The sequence below is a fragment of the Alosa alosa genome, chromosome 9 (assembly GCF_017589495.1).
Source record: "Alosa alosa isolate M-15738 ecotype Scorff River chromosome 9, AALO_Geno_1.1, whole genome shotgun sequence".
Taxonomy (NCBI): Eukaryota; Metazoa; Chordata; class Actinopteri; order Clupeiformes; family Clupeidae; genus Alosa; species Alosa alosa.
In genome coordinates, this window is record NC_063197.1 from 11,065,265 (window position 1) to 11,079,001 (window position 13,737).

At 43.1% G+C, this 13,737-nt stretch overlaps 1 long non-coding RNA gene and 9 other non-coding genes across 10 annotated transcripts; all 10 read right to left on the reverse strand.

The window, feature by feature from the left end:
- Nucleotides 1–394: 394 nt before the first annotated feature.
- trnaf-aaa lies at nucleotides 395–476 on the reverse strand. Its single transcript has one exon. It is a non-coding gene; the product is annotated as a tRNA-Phe (tRNA).
- Nucleotides 477–571: 95 nt separating this feature from the next.
- Nucleotides 572–643, reverse strand: trnag-ucc. The gene has a single exon. It is a non-coding gene; the product is annotated as a tRNA-Gly (tRNA).
- Nucleotides 644–996: 353 nt separating this feature from the next.
- On the reverse strand, nucleotides 997–1,078 carry trnal-uag. Its single transcript has one exon. It is a non-coding gene; the product is annotated as a tRNA-Leu (tRNA).
- A 137-nt stretch (nucleotides 1,079–1,215) lies between these two features.
- trnal-aag lies at nucleotides 1,216–1,297 on the reverse strand. Its single transcript has one exon. It is a non-coding gene; the product is annotated as a tRNA-Leu (tRNA).
- A 571-nt stretch (nucleotides 1,298–1,868) lies between these two features.
- On the reverse strand, nucleotides 1,869–1,950 carry trnal-uag. Its single transcript has one exon. It is a non-coding gene; the product is annotated as a tRNA-Leu (tRNA).
- Nucleotides 1,951–2,087: 137 nt separating this feature from the next.
- On the reverse strand, nucleotides 2,088–2,169 carry trnal-aag. Its single transcript has one exon. It is a non-coding gene; the product is annotated as a tRNA-Leu (tRNA).
- Nucleotides 2,170–2,262: 93 nt separating this feature from the next.
- On the reverse strand, nucleotides 2,263–2,334 carry trnag-ucc. Its single transcript has one exon. It is a non-coding gene; the product is annotated as a tRNA-Gly (tRNA).
- Nucleotides 2,335–2,664: 330 nt separating this feature from the next.
- Nucleotides 2,665–2,746, reverse strand: trnal-uag. The gene has a single exon. It is a non-coding gene; the product is annotated as a tRNA-Leu (tRNA).
- A 306-nt stretch (nucleotides 2,747–3,052) lies between these two features.
- On the reverse strand, nucleotides 3,053–3,124 carry trnag-ucc. The gene has a single exon. It is a non-coding gene; the product is annotated as a tRNA-Gly (tRNA).
- Nucleotides 3,125–5,926: 2,802 nt separating this feature from the next.
- On the reverse strand, nucleotides 5,927–6,917 carry LOC125301141. The gene is made up of 3 exons (XR_007194677.1): nucleotides 6,677–6,917; nucleotides 6,514–6,587; nucleotides 5,927–6,012 (listed from the first exon to the last, which is right to left on the reverse strand). It is a non-coding gene; the product is annotated as an uncharacterized LOC125301141 (long non-coding RNA).
- Nucleotides 6,918–13,737: the final 6,820 nt, after the last annotated feature.

The window sequence follows — 13,737 nt, forward strand, 5'->3', positions numbered from 1 at the left end:
CTGGAAGTGGAGGCAACAACTGTATCAAAAGCTTGCTCCAATCCCGTCACCCAGACACTGCAAGCGGGCGGGCTCAGAATCCCAAGACTTGCAGCAAACGCGGAGAGGGCGCCGACATTTGCTCACGAGGCCATGATAAAAGAACAGGTTCGGTCTTCGCAAATCAGAAGATAATGGCAGTGGTGGGATTTGAATCCACGCCACCAGAGAGACTGGAGCCTAAATCCAGCCTTTAGACCGGCCGGCCACACTACCCCACAGGGCAAAACCCTCAGAAGGGAATAATTCCTCACTTCTGTTAGCTTAGATGGCTAGAGAAGAAAGGCCCGACATGACTGTCATTCACCCATTGGTTTGGAGGGCAAAGCCATCTCTTCTGCACTGCTGGTCATAATGGCAGCGGTGGGGATTCGAACCCACACCCCGAAGAAACTGGAGTTTTAATCCAGCGCCTTAGACCGCTCGGCCACGCTACCCTGTGTTTTCACGGGAATGAGGAGGCGCAAATGTCGTAGTGAGACCGGAGGCCTTCGGGGCTCAGTAAAGAGGACTTTAATTAAAGAGAGAGCTCTGCGTTGGCCGGGAATCGAACCCGGGTCAACTGCTTGGAAGGCAGCTATGCTAACCACTATACCACCAACGCCACACTGATGGGGAAAAGCCTTTGCAACAAGGCTAAGCCAAAGTAGGCCCATCAGTCAGGCCCTTTGCAGTCCCGACATATTTTTTAGCCCTGTGAAGCAGGCAGTTCAACAGACTGGCATAGCCTTTGCTAGCTCGGCACAAGAGTAGCAACTTTCAAACCGCAAGGCGTCTCTGGAAGTGGAGGCAACAGCTGTATCAAAAAGCTTGCTCCAATTCGGTCACCTCCAGACACTGCAAGCGGGGCGTGGCTCAGAATCCCAAGACTTGCAGCAAACGCGGAGAGGGACGTCGACATTTGCTCACGAGGCCATGATAAAAGGACAGGCTCGGTCTTCGCAAATCAGAAGATAATGGCAGTGGTGGGATTTGAACCCACGCCTCCAGAGAGACTGGAGCCTAAATCCAGCGCCTTAGACCGCTCGGCCACACTACCCCACAGGACAAAACCCTCAGAAGGGAAGAATTCCTCACTTCTGTTAGCGAGATGGCTAGAGAAGAGAGGCGACATGACTGTCATTCACCCATTGGTTTTGAGGGGAAAGCCATCTCTTCTTGCACTGCTGGTCATAATGGCAGCGGTGGGATTCGAACCCACGCCCCCGAAGAGACTGGAGCCTTAATCCAGCGCCTTAGACCGCTCGGCCACGCTACCCTGTGTTTTCACGGGAATGAGGAGGCGCAAATGTCGTAGTGAGACCGGAGGCCTTCGGGGCTCAGTAAAGAGGACTTTAATTAAAGAGAGAGCTCTGCTCACCGGAACCAACCCGGGTCAACTGTTTGGAAGGCAGCTATGCTAACCACTATACCACCAACCCACACTGATGGGGAAAGCCTTTGCAACAAGGCTAAGCCAAAGTAGGCCTCTCAGAAGGGAAAATTCCTCCTTCTGTTACAGAACCTTTTGCAGTCCCCATTGACATATTTTTTAGCCCTGGTGAAGGCATGCAGTTCAACAGACTGGCATAGCCTTTGCTAGCTCGCACAAGAGTAGCAACTTTCAAACCGCCGAGGCTCAGTAAAGAGGACTTTAATTAAAGCCTCTGGAAGTGGAGGGTCAACAGCTTGTATCAAAAAGCTTGCTCCAATTCGGTCACCTCCAGACACTGCAAGCGGGGCGTGGCTCAGAATCCCAAGACTTGCAGCAAACGCGGAGAGGGACGTCGACATTTGCTCACGAGGCCATGATAAAAGGACAGGCTCGGTCTTCGCAAATCAGAAGATAATGGCAGTGGTGGGATTTGAACCCACGCCTCCAGAGAGACTGGAGCCTAAATCCAGCGCCTTAGACCGCTCGGCCACACTACCCCACAGGACAAAACCCTCAGAAGGGAAGAATTCCTCACTTCTGTTAGCGAGATGGCTAGAGAAGAGAGGCGACATGACTGTCATTCACCCATTGGTTTTGAGGGCAAAGCCATCTCTTCTTGCACTGCTGGTCATAATGGCAGCGGTGGGATTCGAACCCACGCCCCCGAAGAGACTGGAGCCTTAATCCAGCGCCTTAGACCGCTCGGCCACGGTACCCTGTTTTCACGGGAATGAGGAGGCGCAAATGTCGTAGTGAGACCGGAGGCCTTCGGGGCTCAGTAAAGAGGACTTTAATTAAAGAGAGAGCTCTGCGTTGGCCGGGAATCGAACCCGGGTCAACTGCTTGGAAGGCAGCTATGCTAACCACTATACCACCAACGCCACACTGATGGGGAAAAGCCTTTGCAACAAGGCTAAGCCAAAGTAGGCCCATCAGTCAGGCCCTTTGCAGTCCTCGCACATATTTTTTGCCCACACTGCAAATCAGTTCAACAGACTGGCATAGCCTTTGCTAGCTGTTGGCACAAGAGTAGCAACTTTCAAAACCCATTGCAGCAAAGCCATCTGGAAGTGGAGGCAACAGCTGTATCAAAAGTTGAGTTCCAATTGGTCACCTCCAGACACTGTAAGGGGCCTCAGAATCCCAAGACTTGCAGCAAACGGACGACATTTGCTCACGGTCAGGTTCGGTCTTTGCAAATCAGAAGATAATGGCAGTGGTGGGATTTGAACCCACGCCTCCAGAGAGACTGGAGCCTAAATCCAGCGCCTTAGACCGCTCGGCCACACTACCCCACAGGGCAAAACCCTCAGAAGGGAAGAATTCCTCACTTCTGTTAGCTTAGATGGCTAGAGAAGAGATGCGACATGACTGTCATTCACCCATTGGTTTTGAGGGCAAAGCCATCTCTTCTTGCACTGCTGGTCATAATGGCAGCGTGGATTCAAACCCACACCCCTCAAGAAACTGGAGCCTTAATCCAGCCTTTAGACCGCGGCGGTACCCTGTTTTTCAATGGAATGTGGAGGCGCAAATGTCGTAGTGAGACCGGAGGCCTTCGGGGCTCAGTAAAGAGGACTTTAATTAAAGAGAGAGCTCTGCGTTGGCCGGGAATCGAACCCGGGTCAACTGCTTGGAAGGCAGCTATGCTAACCACTATACCACCAACGCCACACTGATGGGGAAAAGCCTTTGCAACAAGGCTAAGCCAAAGTAGGCCTATCAGTCAGGCCCTTTGCAGTCCCGACATATTTTTTAGCCCTGTGAAGCAGGCAGTTCAACAGACTGGCATAGCCTTTGCTAGCTCGGCACAAGAGTAGCAACTTTCAAACCACAAATGCTCTGGAAGTGGAGGCAACAGCTGTATCAAAAAGCTTGCTCCAATTCGGTCACCTCCAGACACTGCAAGCGGGGCGTGGCTCAGAATCCCAAGACTTGCAGCAAACGCGGAGAGGGACGTCGACATTTGCTCACGAGGCCATGATAAAAGGACAGGCTCGGTCTTCGCAAATCAGAAGATAATGGCAGTGGTGGGATTTGAACCCACGCCTCCAGCGAGACTAAATCCAGCCCCTTAGACCGCTCGGCTACACTACCCCAAAGGAAAAAACCCTCAGAAGGGAAGAATTCCTCACTTCTGTTAGCGATATGGCTAGAGAAGACAGGCAACATGACTGTCATTCACCCATTGGTTTTGGGGGCAAAGCCATCTCTTCTTGCACTGCTGGTCATAATGGCAGCGGTGGTATTCGAACCCACGCCCCCGAAGAGACTGGAGCCTTAATCCAACGCCTTAGACCGCTCGGCCAAGCTACCCTGTGTTTTCACGGGAATGAGGAGGCACAAATGTCGTAGTGAGACCGGAGGCCTTCGGGGCTTAGTAAAGAGGACTTTAATTAAAGAGAGAGCACTGCATTATCCAGCATTGATAATTGCTGGATGGCAGAAACGTCTGCTCTTGCTCTATTAAAATTAGTTGCTCCTTTTTTGTAAGACTTTGTCTAATCACTAGTGTGCGAACCACTTACAGCTTCATGCCACTAGATAGCGGCATTTCACTGCACGTTTTTTGGATGGAAAAGCAAGCAGTGAAATGGCGTCATCTGGTGGCCGTGCAGCGCAATAGTGCCTTGAAATATTTAAATATTTAAATCACAGGAAATTACGGTAGAAATCTTTTTTTTTCTTACTAATTATTAAATAAATATAGTTGAACTACATGAGTCAACTAGCTTTCATAAAACAACTATTTCGTAGCCTATTATATCACAAATAACTTTGCTTGTTGTACCAGTTAACAGAAATACCTGTTTTCCTGAAACCTTTTCATCTGAGAATTTTTCATCTGACTCCGCTTTTCCTGAGACCTGACTCCTTTTCATCTGCCCCCCAGGAGTAGTTCCTGAGCTAATCAGAACACTGGCACAGGTGTCACAGGCACAGGTGTGTTATATCTCCAGAACGGCTTGACACATATGCTTCAAATTTGGTACAAGTGTTTGTATGGACACAAAGATGAAGTGAGTTGATGTTGGAGGTCAAAGGTCAAGTCCATGAATACTCTGAGCGCGATATCTCAAGAATGCCTTGACATACATGCCTGAAATTTGGTATGAGTGTTTGTATGGACTCAAAGATGAAGTGAATGGATGTTGAAGGTCAAAGGTTGAATGTCAAGGTCAAAAACACCTTGAGTGTTATATCTCAAGAACGCCTTGACACACAAGGTTTTTTGGTACGAGGGTTTGTATGAACTCAAAGATTAAGTGATTCAATTTTTTTTTTCCAGGAATCTCCCCACCAACATTAAGCCAGCAGCTTTCCATCCACTATTGTAATTCCTCTGGCATTTCATTTCTAGTTATTATTATTATTGTTATTATTATTTTGTAGCAATCTTAATGTGCTAGTAAGTGGGCAAAAGGTGTTTAAAATGCTTTCCAACTTTTTGGTGAGGGAACACACATTCTCCAAAACTGATTAGGATATATAACCTCTCTCAAACCATTACACTCCAACAAGGACATAGCAAAATACTATAAATGTAGCGAAGTAGCCTACAAAGATGTCCATGGCAGAGAAGAGAACTTAAGCGAAATGTCCCAACCAAGTGTAACCCGCACGACGAGGGAAGGCCTGTGCTTGTGCAGGAACAGTCTAGTTCTAAACTCTAGGTTCAAGAGGAGACTGGCTTAGGTTATTACTAGACCACAGTTCAATGACTCACCCCAAGACAACACACCACTCTCAAAGATTCTTCTTTAAATACAAAATATATTTATTTTAACATTCAAATATCATTCAATTCACTCTATGCAATCATTTATTATTCTATTCTAAGGTAGCAGTGGAAATATAAAAAACTATTGTAATATATATATATTTACTATTTCATTTGACTGTATTATTGATATTCTATTTAAAATCTATTTATAGTCTATTTAAACCCTATTTGATATACCCTTTATTTATTGATCTATTTTAATCGTTATATGTTATACTATTTTATTTGACTCTATATTCAATGTATTACTATTGCTACTTATTTGATTTATATACTTATGGTGTGCTAAATCACTTTTTTTTTTATATACAATAAAAATACAATTCTTAACATATAACTATAATATCAGTTTATCAGAAGTGCCGGCACTTAGGTAACTTTTCATTAAATAATTCCCTTGAGATCTCTGAACTTAAAATAACAAAATAAACATAAACCCCAAAAATAAAAGAGAGTGCACTCAAAATGAATAATTAAAAAAAAAAATAGTGGTGGATGTAATTCCTTAATGTCACAGTCCGTGGGTGTGGGTGTATTTGCCCAGATCCTACCACAGTCACTGGGTGGAAAGTGGATGAAGGCAGGGGTTCAATTTCTGGGAATATTGCAAGGAAGAATGGCGATGAGGATGGTCCAGGGAAGGGTATCACAGCAGGGAATTCAAGGTATCCAAGGCATAGACACAAATGGTCCAGGGAAGGGTATCACAGCAGGAAATTCGAGGTATCCAAGGCGTAGGTCAAGGAGTGGTTGAAAGGGTAATCAAAAAACCAGTCTGTACAAAATTGTACAGAATACTAATTAATGCAATGGATCTCCTTCTTAATCATTTCTATAATAAAACTATCATAGGCATATCATAACCATAGTACTGAGGTCAACCAAGTTCATAAAATGCTAAAGTTCAGAATATTATTTCCATGAATCCATTTACGTTACCAGTTTGTTTGGTTGCTATGGGTTCACATGGTAACTGCAGAGCGGTTAGCTTGAAGGCTATCTAAGACAGCTAACCAGCACTTTGGCTTCCCAGAATAACAAACACAGGATACCTTTTTTTTTGTTTTAAATCCTAAATTGTTTGTAACGTCATACATTATAAAATCGATCTCATTAAGAGGTTGTCCTGACTGGTTTTTAAAAAGTATATCACTCACGAAAAATACATTAGGGTGTATTTAGGGTCATTAGTCTCCAGTGTAGGTGGCTTAGCTTAGGTTAGCACAACATAGAAAAAATACGATTACAAGATACATTAAAAAAATTACTAGCTCACCAGGATTCAAGTGATTAATATGTTTCGATCTGTTACGATGGTCCAACGAGGTCTTTGTTCAGGAAGTGGTTTATCTGTAACAGTTATCAGGATAACAACGTTGTCTTTGTTAAGTGACTTGGCAACCTACATAATAAATAATTATTTGGGGTTAGCGACTCACCAGGATTGAAGCTTTTCGATCAAAAGAAATGTGTTTGATTTCTGTTTGGTCAATATTATTCTTGTTTTGATTAATATTCTTCTTCTTTCTTTCTGTATCGTTAGTTATCCGTTCCGACGTCTGTCTCTAATTTGTAGTAGCAGTTGTTTATTATTATTTGATTGTTTGAACCTGTCTCGTGCGCCCTCTAGGGGTCACCAAAGAATTATTGGTACATCACAATGGGCAAGTTGGCTATCCATGTGGGTTACACAAGCACTAGCGAAGAGGTTGGTAGCCAGGAAGACCAGCCAATACTTGTACATCCCTGGAAGAACTTTTCGAAATGGTTGGATGCAAAAACAACTCCTTTCGGATGCACTGCTGCAAGCTCTGCGCACCCAAGTACCACGAGCTATGGCTTTCAAAAGCTCGCAGTGAAAAAGCTAATTGAGGTAAGCTGAAAGTTTGTTACTATCAGTCGATTACTGACAAAATATTGTAGTAACCAAGTAACGTAGGCCTACTAATGGTAAATTTGCAATGTATGCTAATATAATAAGCTAATATAAGCTAGTTATCTGAGCTTATATTATTGCTATATGCCATATTTGTAAGTTAATTGTGCAAAGCTATATTCTACAGCTAGTTGATAAAGCATGTACTAAGAGCAAGCATGATCCTGTCTGTGTATGAGAGTGCGTGCACCTGAGTGGGGCAGGCCCTGGGTCCAGGTAATAGGCCCAATTACCAACTATCAGCCAAATGCTGTTTAAAATGAATTTACTTGGACTATGTCATCAATAATGCTACTTTTCAGTCATGCCAGCAGCTGCTTGTGGTCCTAAAACATCTTTAAGTGGCAATATTCTGGTCTGCTCAACATAACTGCATAGACCAGTGAAGCTCCCTAACTTGTAGTTTGACCTTCATTCATAAACTTCAAGTATGCTATTTAATACAGCGGAGGTCCTTGATAGTCTGAGCTTGTAGTTTGAGAGAAATAATATGAATCTCAATCTGTGCCTGTGCATACATTTTCTCCACAGAAGAAACACCCAACCCGTCTAAAGAGATACACACAACTTACTTAAGCAGCCCTCAAAAGGAAGTCATCCAATGAAGGTTCTTTGGCCCCACCCTCCAAACAAACCAAGCATTTTTTAATCACCTGGATCAATCATTCATTTTGACAGCACTAATGTATACTGTATATAAACATATACAAGGATTATTGTCACTAAGCCTGCCGTGGGTACACCAATTTTGTTATCTTACATCCGTTGCCCTCACAGATTCCTGCACCTAAGCTTGGATGTAAGTTACATTCCAATAAAGGTTATTGATAACATGCCTCTGAAGTTTGACTTTTTGCACCATTAATACTTATCGGCAACTAGTCATCATATCTCCGGCTCCATGAAACACATGTTAATGCTCGATACTACACATATATAATTCTGTAATGTATTTGCATTGTACTAAAATTCGCTCATTTTTTAATGGGCATATATGCGGCTGAAACAGGTAACTAGTGCATCCCAAATTTTAATGTAACATTATAGTCATTATGGCCTTTAGGAAAATGTTTTTTGGGGGAGGTGGGGTAGTACACTATAGGCCCCTGTGGCGCGGCCTAAGCTTTTGTCCTTCATGCCATTTTTTTCCCTTACATTACTTTTACTTTTATACTTTAAGTAGTTTTAAAACCAGTACTTTTACATATTTACTTAAGTAAAAAGCTTAGATTGATACTTCAACTTCTCAACTTCTTTCTTTCAAGCCTTCCTCATAGTGTTTTTCATGTAGCTAGTTCTTTATACACACACTTTCTCTCACACCATATCATCTGATGTTCTTTGATAAGCCTCACACGTATTACTATTGTGAAGCCAAGTAAGGCTGCACTAGAATTACTGCCCTGCTTTTCCAGTATGGTGGGGAGAGATAATCAATTATTATTTGATGTCTTAAGTCTATGTATAATTAAAGTGTATTCTATTAGGCATTGCTGAACATACTGAAGAGCCCTGGACATTTTTGTGTGGTATGAAAAAAAAAAGGTTTACAAAAAGGAAATGCAATTGCCATTTAAAGGTAAACTATGCAGTATTGGTAATTTCCTTACTGTTTTCTCGGTTTTTGCATCTTTTTTGCTGGCTCTGTCATGGCGAATGTCTGAGAAACTCCATTGCTACCTTTTTCTAGCCGATCCCTGGCGTGTGTATGTGTATTTGAATTCAGTAAAGCAATTCGTTACACTCGTACTTCCGGACACCGAGGCCGTTGGCCCGCCGGCCCACAGTTGCAAGGGTGGTTTTTACGCTCACAGGCGCTAGGGGGAAGCACGACGGCATTCAACCCGAAAAAAGTCATATAACCATTACAATGACTCTGAAGCTGTTAAATGAAGTTAAATTAAGCTAAAAAAAAACTTGCATATTAAGCTAAAAAACCTTTAATAATTGTGTAACTAACATGAAAAAATTAACTTTTCAAAGCCACTTAAGCACAAAACTGAAGAATTCACTAGTTGCTGTAATCAGTTAACATGTGTACTGGGAAGAAGAAACATATAGAAGCTCTCTTCAAGGGAAAGTATAGAACTGTCTCAGCAGTTGTAAGACATTTCAGATATATAGCTTTATCATCTCCTCTGATCATTCTTTTTTCTTATAAATGAAAAAAATTGTTATTTTTGGTTCATTTCATTTTGTATCCATCCCAAATTGGGCAGATTTCAGAATCCATAGCTTGTGAGTACCTTTGCCTGCCACTAGATGGCACACGTGTTGTTTAAATCAGTGTTTTCCAAACTTTTTTTCTGGGGACCCACTTTTTAAAAATGACAGACCATCGCGACCCATTTCACTTCAGATCTAACATGCAACCTGCATGCAACCACCCATATTTAATTTATTAGACAACATAAATTGTGCTGGCGACCCAAATAAAATCTCCTGCCCGACCCAGTCTTTGGGTTTAAATTGCAATGCAGACCCACAAAAATCCACTGTATACTGTACTTCCTATTGCAAAGAAAATATCTTATTTCCTTATGATAGTTGTGATGGTGAGTTATTCTATACTATAGCTATATAGTTATTCTATACTGATACCCTCAGCCAAAATTCATCAGAGTTGATGTGTGAACAGAATGAACAAAATTAACTATGGCATACAGTATGCAGGGACATTCCCTGGGTCAATATCATTACTTATTCCAACCAGGAAATAGCATGTGGATTGAGGGGGTTTTATTTTTATCATTTGTCATGGTTTTCTAAACACTGTGTGCTAAGCTCTGTCCAATTTATCCTATCCCTGAACATGGCAAGAAAGATATGAACTACTGGACATGAAACTCCTGGATGCCTCCCTTTCCCTTGGAATAAACAAAGTATATATCTACTTTATGAGTTACATGTATTGCATCTATTACCTTTTAAAGTTAAATTACTAAAATATTACTGTACTACCCATAACAGAACAAATTCCAATGGAAATTGGTTGAATGTACCAGTATCATCATGTACAAAACATTAGCCATTTAATGGTTAACTAAACTGCAGTGCCTGCTATCTAGATATCAACAAGACTCACACAGACTGTTATCTCTATGAGTACTCCGGACTCTCTGACTCATGGGAGAGCCCAAACAGCAACTCTCGTTATAGCGCTGGCCTCCCACTGTCTGACGGATGTCTGGGGGCAGGCAGGACGGAGAGTAGAGGCAGAGACTTTCTAATGAGGAGACACAGCACTGAAAAAATCCTCCATAGAAAGGCATGGGGTTAGTTTGTAACGCCAATATGGCAGTTGTTTACACATATTCTGTGACATCCCGCCAAAAGTCGACATTTGAATACATCCTGCCAATCATGTAATGTGTTGTGAATACATTGTACCAATCATGTGTTGTGATCTCGCTGCTGGAGCGAGGTTGGTGTTGTGAAGCATTGTGCACGCGCAGTTCTGCCCGAAATAAATGCGTTGCAATATGGCCGTTGAGTGGAGGGACTTGCCTAAAAGGACTTTGGTAGAGGCTCTTAGCTCTGATCTCCAGCTCCCCCTCCCCTTCAACAGGGCCTCTGCTGAATGTTGTCTGACTCGGGATGCACAGCAACGGGCAGCCAGACTTCAAAGCCCCCTGGTGCGGGACCTCCCCGGCACCTCAATGGGGACGATACCTGGTGATTTAGAGAGGATGACTGTAGGTACAGGCTCCAGTAGTGACCCTTCATTGTGACTAATGGAGGAAGAAATTTGTATAAGTGTTTTTTATTGGGATTTGTCTCCTTTGTATCTTTTTGCCTGCAGTGTTCCTCTCTTGTAAGTTCATTGGATGAACGTGTCTCCAGATGATTGACTAAAATTAAAGAGGCTGTAGGTTTTGGCACAACAGGGTCCTCAGATGTAAGAGTGTTCACTGGCATTTTGTTTGTCACACAGTTTTTTCCATCAACAGCCATTCCCTTGTATTGAACCTCACTTGTCTGACTGAAGTTTAACTGTTCTATGAACTGTAAAGAAAGGAAAAGGAAAGAAAGAAAGTCTGAATGAGTTGACTGAAAGGCGTGTGTGTGTGTGTGTGCGTGCGTGCATGCGTCTTTATGGGGGTTGGCCCATCTAAAAGATTTGGCCTAAAGGATTGACCCTGACCAGAGCCTGGGACTCTCTAACTGCAGGATGTTAATCACACAGGTATGGACAGACACATCTGAGACATGGCGGCGTGATGGATGTGACCACTTGGATGGCACCAGACAATCAACAACAGCAGGGCTCTGCATGAAATAAAAGCATCTTGTAGTGTTTAAGAAGGTTGCTGAAAAACACAGTTTACCTGCAGTACAGTAGGGATTTCATCTGATTCATTGTGTTGAGACTTTAGCTGATGGCTGATTTGGTCCTTTTCTTTCTCATCACAACAAGAAAAGTGGGATGCTGTTTAGAGGTTACACTGCCAAGCATTGTGCAGACTCTGGATGTGACTCAAACAGGAAGCTGGTGAGTGGCGTTTTGGTGAGGGTAAGGAGGGGGATGGAGGCTATCATTTGCCCCCCTCTCTCTCTCTATTTTCTTTCTCTCCTGGAGACCGCCCATGATGTGAGAAATTCCCTATGGAGGTGAAAAACCACACCTCACCTCCCTTTAACTTAATGTGTCCATGCATAATCTCTAGAGCAGTGCTCTTCATGATTATGACTCTATGCCTATGTGGTGGCAACCTGAATACCTTTATTGTATGTGATCATGCGATTGAATTATATTGTTTTATGTGATCATTATTTATTTAATATAGTACAATTAGGATTTTTTATAGGTGAGAGTAATTCAAAGGTGAGCTCTGTCCTCAATTGGCAGGCCTATGATTGTGTCAGGCAATCATGTGAAAACTCTGTGCCCCCATTTGAACTGATAATCTGTGAACAAACCATCTATTTCCCAAGGATGAATTAGAAAGCCTGAAGGAATACCTCTCAATGAGCTGTAGACATTCTAGACATTCTACATATTGAGCTCTGCATGTTAATAATAACGCTTAGGGGAAGGACTGTAGCGTCACTGTAGCGACAACGCTCATGTTTATTTCATTACTAACAAGACTTCCACTTCAGCTCTTAAGCCACACATTCCTTTAGCTGCATCTGTCAAGTGCCTTTTAATCTCTCTCTCTCTCTCTCTCTCTCACACACACACACACACACACACACACACACACACACACACACACACACACACACACACACACACACACACACTACAACACACTCTCTCCTCAGTTGGTTTGACATAGATGCACCCAGGAGGGAATGGGAATGGGGATAACGTGTCTTGTCATGGCAAGCACCTTTTTTAGGATTGCAGCTTCCTTCAGGCAACGTGGAGAAAGCTGGTTGTTTGTTTAACTTCTGAGTTCAAGTCCACATTCGTGTTAAAGCAAGACTTTTTTAAGGGGAATATAGACATGTGCAATGTGCACTGCATGTACTACACTCCCATTTAACTCCATGTAGACACATACACACACACATGCACACACACACATACGCACGCACACACACACACACACACACACACACACACACACACACACACACACACACACACACACACACACACACACACACACACACACACACACACATACAAATTCAATCACACATGCACACATGCACACACACACACACACATGTGCACAGCACACTCGCACACATGTGCCCATGACATGGAGGGCATTTAATGTTTGCAGTGGTCACTCACTTTGCAATTTGACTAAAATCCTGTGAGATGGCATTCTTGAAGTAGTTGTATAAACAGAGAGAGAGAGAGAGAGAGAGAGAGAGAACTTGTGGCCTTCAGGGCTCGCGTGGGTGGGGATGGGGCTAGAGATAGCGATGGGGATGGGGCATCTTGTCCTCCCCCTACCACCATCCAGCCCCCCCACCTCCCTGAGCGCTGGCATAGCAGCCTCCTCAGAGACCTCAAAGGTCAGCCCCTTCCCCTCACCTCCCTGGGGGTCTTCTCCCGGCTGTCAGCTCAGCTAAGCCATCACTCCTCACAGAGAACCACAGTCACCAGAAGACTTATTATCTTTTCATGGATCATTTGTCCGGCGCTGGCGTCAACGCACAGTTCTTCCAAGAAGTCCTTTTTTTGCAGAAACCCCCAAAATAGTGTGCATTTGTATGCACATAAACAGATACCTTTTAATGGTCTGGACCTCACTGAAATTCTAATGTTAAACTTTCTTTTAAATGATACTGGAAAAAACACAGGCTGCACTGAACTGGGCAGTATCTGTTTTAATGTTTGCATATAGAATATTGTCCAACTTGTGGTTGACTGTAAAATGATTGTTATTGTAGGGTGCAATCTGATCAGCTGCCTTTTCTGTAAAGTAAAAATGTTTTCTCCAGAATTAATGTTTAAAATGCATTCTACTGCTATACTGTGTATAGCATCTTTCAGGAAATCACCATCAGCTGCATATCTGGCACACAGAGTAGATCAACGCTATTAATACATACAGGAAATACTGTAGACTTCTCATCTCTTTGACACAAAACAGGACAGAA